This window comes from Orcinus orca, chromosome 6 (genome assembly GCF_937001465.1).
Source record: "Orcinus orca chromosome 6, mOrcOrc1.1, whole genome shotgun sequence".
NCBI classification, from domain to species: domain Eukaryota; kingdom Metazoa; phylum Chordata; class Mammalia; order Artiodactyla; family Delphinidae; genus Orcinus; species Orcinus orca.
In genome coordinates this window covers 83,275,719-83,281,718 of record NC_064564.1, presented here as the reverse complement: position 1 = coordinate 83,281,718, position 6,000 = coordinate 83,275,719, and the positions used below count along the sequence as shown (strand labels likewise).

The window sequence follows — 6,000 nt, the reverse complement described above, 5'->3', positions numbered from 1 at the left end:
GTATTAGCTATCTACTTGAGCAGAACTATATTCACTTAGCAATTAGATTGCTAAGACCAGGGCTTCTTAATAGAATGCCTCTCATAATTGACTAGTTAAATTTACAGATGGCGAATATCAGTGGCATTTACAGCTTGACGGATGCTGTGAGTGTTGACCTTATTTATTGTACTATTCAAGAAGAAACAGTTCTTCGGATGTTTAGCATTTAGCTTCCTGTTTAAGAACATCAGCGTGAAGAAATGTGTCAGTCAAATCCTCTATTTTTATGACACTGAAAACAATCAAAGTAATAAGCAATAGAGAGAATTCAGAATGAGAATAAATGGAATACAGAGTCATTACTAAAAGAAATGGAAATAAAAAAGTCTAAAAAGTGGAGGGAACTGATGTGATAAAGTAAAAATAACCCAAATGCATTTTCACAAGCTATGAGAATCACCAAAGGGAGCATAAGTCATAGGACAAAGTGAGGGTCTCTTGAAAATAAGACGAGATTTTTTAAAAAAAAGAATAAAAATGGATGAATTTTAAAGATCTTATACCCATTAAGCAGCCAGTATTAAAGAAACAATAATAGCACTGTTGAAATTAAGATCAAAGAGTAACATACATCTGCACATATAATTTCCATAAGATTTGTTTAAAAGCTACCTCAGTCCTTGTTTAAATATTGCTGCCTGTCAAGGATTTTGGTTATTAATTTTCTCAGGTTTTGGAGACAAGAACTGTGAAAAATTATTTGGATTTGAGGATCTGGAAGATCTATGTGATTCCTAATGTGCATTAACTAGTTGGATCTTAATGTTGGACGGACATGCATTAAAGAAAACCAGTAAAATCAGAGAATGGGGGTCTTCTGGTAAATCTTGTATATACAGAAGTTTACCAATTTTCCGGAATCAGAAAAGAATAAAATACACATAACGTTAACCAATTTGGAATCCTACCCCTACTTTCCTTTCCCCTTTCTGTCCAGTTAGCTCTCTACGCTCCTGCCAGCTCTAGACTGACCCGAGTAAACACTGTTTACGCCGAAGAGCCTACTGCTTCACTCTCAGCTCCGGCCGGACCCCCCAACTCCAAGAGCCCCAAACTCAGGCTCCAGAGCTCCGCACGGGAAGCACAGCCGGGATCCCGGAGGCGTGGGAACCGGAGCTGGGCGCTCCTCCTCCCCGCCGGGAAGGCGCGTGCGGCCGCGCCGGGGTCTCAGTCGCGGGCGGGCATTTTTGCGCGGGGTCAGGGGCGCGCTGGCACCGCTCCAGGGCTGGCAGAACGCGAAGCCGCGTCGGAGCGCGCCGTCCCGACCCACCCAGGCGCCTCGCCCCGCCCGGAAGTTCCCGCCAGTGGCCAAACCAGCCCGACGCGGCTCCCGGGGTTTAGCAGGTGGCTCCGGACTCCCCGCTGTCGCCACAGCCGGGGCGGACCGCGTGCCCCGTCGCGCCCGGAGCCCTTTCGGTTGGCCCCACTAGGCGGGACGGAGGCGGACGGGGACCTGGAAGAGCTAGCCGGGTTGCGCTCCGTCTTCGTCGCCTGCGAACCGCTCAGGGAAGCTGGAGCGCGAGAATTTCAGCGCGCTGTGGGCGGAGCTGCGCGTGCTGCCGGCCGACGCCGAGACCGGCTCCGGAGGCTGGAAGCCGACCGCGACTGCGCCTCACCTTCCAGGAGTTTGCGCTCGGCTTCCGCTGGGCCGGCCGCAGGGGACGGCGCCTTGGCTGGGGGCCGCGAGAACCAGGCGGGGTCCGACCCCGGGGGCAGCGAGGAGGACGAGGGCGACAAGGACGCGGCGGCGGCTCTGGCCGCCTCCTGGGACGCAGCGAGCCCTGGCTAGGCTTGGCAGAACTTCCAGGCACGACTGTGGGACGAGGCCAAGTTCATCCCCAGGTGCGTGTGTAGTTTGGAGGGCGGGAGGTGGCGGTGGTGTTTTCTGTCCTCCCAGGGGCGCTGCCATCTCTTCCTCTTACACTGTGGAGCGTGCAGCCCTCCTAGTCTCTATCTGAGTTCCTTTTTCTCCATTCACCGACTCGCTTTAACTTCCCCAAGACGAGATGCCCTAGCGTTAAGGAAAGGGAATGCGTTCAGAGTCAGAGTTTGGGGAGAAAGTTTTACTTGCTCATATCTGAGCCCTGCGAAGGGCACTTTGTTAGTTATACAGGCCAAAGTGAAATCCGCAGCGTCCGGAGAATCTTCCCAGACACTGATTTAGGAGCGCTCCCACTTCTCAACGACTTGATTACGGCACCTTCTACTCCAGGCCTCCTGGATGCACCTGAGCGGCACCTGAGCCATGACCCGAGCTGTTAGCCAGTTTGGCTTTCTCTATAGCAGTTTTTGTACTCCCTGTTTTCCTGCTACTACATAGAAAACAAGACATTGTTGTGCATTTATATTGCTGCACACAAATATTCATTGATGCCTACAATTTTACAAGCTCATTTGTTTGATTTTCAGAATTAAACAGGGTCGTAGACTTTCTTATTTCTGGTTGATGCAGAAATTTAGACCTAAAGGCGTTAAGGGACTTGCCCAGTTAATAAAAGAGCAGCATTTAATCCCAGATGTTGTAAACTGAGAGTGAAAACTCTCGCTTTTTATATCACAGAATAAAATGATAAAATCATGAAAAATAAACTCTCTACTCTTATGGCTCCGACAGAAATAACATAACATCAGGTTACTTAATTCTCAGGCGAAAGGGGATGGCTGCAGGTTTAGGGCATAGAGGGAAAGATAGTCGGGTTTTATTGAGATTAATTTCCATCTATCTCTGCCAGGAGTCTTGGTATGTCTTGAGCTATTTTCACTTCTTCCTCAGGCGCTACAGGCATGTTAATACTATAAAATGGTTTTCTGCTCTCTGGATTTCCGTTGAAATTTTATGGATCTCTGGCTGTCATTATCAGGAAGGTCTGAAAGGCATCATTTTAGTTGGCAGTTCACATATTTGAGACATATGACTCAGAAAAGGAAATAGCCCTGGAAGGCAGCAGTGGCCTGGCTCACCCATTCACTGCTTAGACCTGCAGGGCTGGGAGTCCTCACTTCCTCCTCCGGACAGCCTCTCCGCGCAGTTTGGAGAGTTCGAGAATACTGGGCATAGAAAGTGGCTCATTGCAGTATAAGATGGATTGTGTGGAGAAAGTGTGTGTGATACCCATCTTTTCTATTATTTACAAATGAGTGAAAATGCAGTGTCTCCACCAAGGAAGTAGAAAAATTTAAACTTTGCTATAAGCCATATATACTTCGAATCATCTTTCATGGGTAACTTGGTTTAGGTCCAGCTAGTTAAAAAAGGTAACAATATTAAGAATAAGGAAAGGTAAGCCCACACCACATTTTACACACACACACACACACACACACACACACACACACACACACACACACACTGAACTACTTTTCAGAGTTGTCAAGTCTCAGCAGCAAATATATGACACAACCTTTAAATGATCAAAATGACCTTCTTAGGATCAGCATACAAACCAGGACTTAATATCATTGGTGACATTATTATTATTACCACAATGCTTTTCCAACTCTTCAGAAGTTATTAAATTTAATAGCACCAATGTCATCTGGTAGACTTGTGTCCTAAGCCCCACCCCCATCTTCTGCGAGATTAACAGGTACACTATTTGCCTTCCTGTGCTTGTTCAAGTGGAAAAGGAATAAACTGAGTTGCTTCATCTGATTGTTCACATGGCAGCCATCAGCTGTTTGGTAAATTGGGTTGCTTCTATTCCATGTCCTCATACAGCTGTTCACCTTCCCTTCCTCCCATTCAAATGTGATAAAAAATCTTTTGTTATTGACAGTGCTGTTGCCATTATTTCAGCCAAATTAATCCTGCAAACATCAGAGTGCCTGTTTTGTGCCAGGCACTATCTTATGTACTGTCCTAGGTCCCTGGAGACAAAGAGAAAGAGGAGACATAGTTCATGCCCTCAGGAAGTTCATAGGGTGGGTTAAACATTTCTCAAAACTTTCATCGAAGAAGTTGTAAAGGCAAGAGAGTTATTTGCAGGAAACACCGTGGATTGTGGGCATAGCCTGACACACTGCCCACAAGTAGGAGCTTTCTTTGAAGTCTTGAGTTTTTATCTTAAAAAAAATCATGCATTTGTTCATTTTACTCTAAATATATTGGGGCTTGTTTTAATCTAAAATGTTATATTTCCTTTCAAGGGGAAAATTGTCTCTCTGGGAAGGTGTGCCATTTCATCTGGTGGCTTAGTTTCCCACCTGGCACTCCATCTTCCCCCAGGTGACCCTGTCCCATGCCTATCCTAGGAGGATTCATGTACAGTTTGAGGAGAACAGATATCAGATAGTATAAGAATGTTTGGTTCCTGTAGAGGCAAAACGTGGTGGTGGTTTCCATTTCAAAGATCATTCAAAAAAAAATCAAACAAAAGCAAAAACAAAAAAAAACCCCAAAACAAAAACAAACAAAAAAGATCATTCAAGCTCTTAGATCAAAATATTAAGCAAATTTGGGTTAAATTCCTCAGTTATCAATAATTGCGATATTAGAGAGAAAATAACATTGCATTGGGAAAGAATAAAAATGGTCTCTGGGATGTGTTAACACATTCTTAAGTTCGTTTTCTCTTATAATACTGAGGGACTCCTTTCCTTAAAGGCTGGGGACGGGAGTGTCCAAGTGACCTGTTGAGTTGGGCAGGTGTGAATGGTCCAGAGGGTCAGGATGGGCCGTCACCACTTCCTAGTAAGCTAGAACTAGGTCAGCCAGCAGGTGAAACCAGAATGGGCAAGAGGATGTAGCTGTGTAAGAGAATTCTGGAAGGAGGATTGTATCAGGCCAAGAAAAATCCATAACGTGGGGAGAGGATGTCTGGGGAGAAGCAGAGAGCAGACTTGTAATAACCTAGTCTAGCCAGTTTCTGGTGCCAGGGACATTCGCTTGGTGAAAGCAAGGTTTGTACCCAGTACAATAAGTGTACTCAATAAATATTTGCTGAATGAATCAAATAAGCCCGTGTTCTTTGATTCCTTGCTTCGTATACTGAGAATGCAGTTAGTTCATGCTGTGTGTGATCCCTTCATTTCTTTTGTTGGTTCCCTCCCTATACTTTCAAGTTCCTAGTGAGCACTGGTGTGTTGTGAGATTGGCAAGGAGAGAAGGGTGTAGGGTGTGTGTGTGTGTGCGTGTGTGTGCTTGTGTGTGCACGCACGCACACATTGAGCATTTGACTGAGGCAAGGGCATAACAGGAAGTCATCTCTCTCCTCTAATCAGAGCTGAAGCTTTTCAGAGTTTTCTCAGTTCCATTTGTGGTGATAGCGATTGTCGTTTGTGGACTGATTCACGTTGATAAATTAACTTGGAACCCCGCATTCTTAGAAACAGAAACACAAGGGTCCAGCTGGCACTGGAACCACAATGGGTTTGTGCACGGGCACTGGTTGTGCCACAATAGCCAGACCAGGGACAGACCCAGGGTGGGTGCATCTAGTGTAACAGGGGTTAGTGTGATTGGTGACCTGCCAGACAGGGCTAGGGTGGGATTCGTTCAGGTGCCAAAATTGGACCCATGCGGTCAGCTGTTTCACGTGATTTACACCTTTTCTACACACACAATGTTGAAGAGGACTCTTTTGTTGAATAATTTAGAAGCAAGAAACTTAATGGAGAAGGAACCAAAACTACCCATGTGTGACCTGTATATGGGTTGTCAAAATGGTTTACTTCAGCATGTCTGTACAACTATAAAGATGATGACTAAAATAGAGAGGAAAAGGACAACAGTTGAGCACCAATCCCACTTCACTAGATTTTTTAAAACACATAGCTACAAGTACACAGAGGCGTGGTTTCAGCATCGGTCAGCGTTTCCTTTACATTTCCCTTTCTTGGGTTCCACTTTAGGGCTTTTCCCTCTGATCATCTTCTTTTGCAATAGTGTAGTTGCTTCATAAACCCACTTTACCTACATGATGTGGTGCTTTGCAAGATGAGAACGGAAGAGAGGAGAGG

The 6,000-nt window shown here is 45.5% G+C and overlaps 1 pseudogene; it reads left to right on the top strand.

The window, feature by feature from the left end:
* The first annotated feature begins 916 nt into the window (after positions 1 to 916).
* Positions 917 to 6,000, top strand: part of LOC101277916 (ras and EF-hand domain-containing protein-like) — a 43,182-nt pseudogene continuing 38,098 nt past the window's right edge.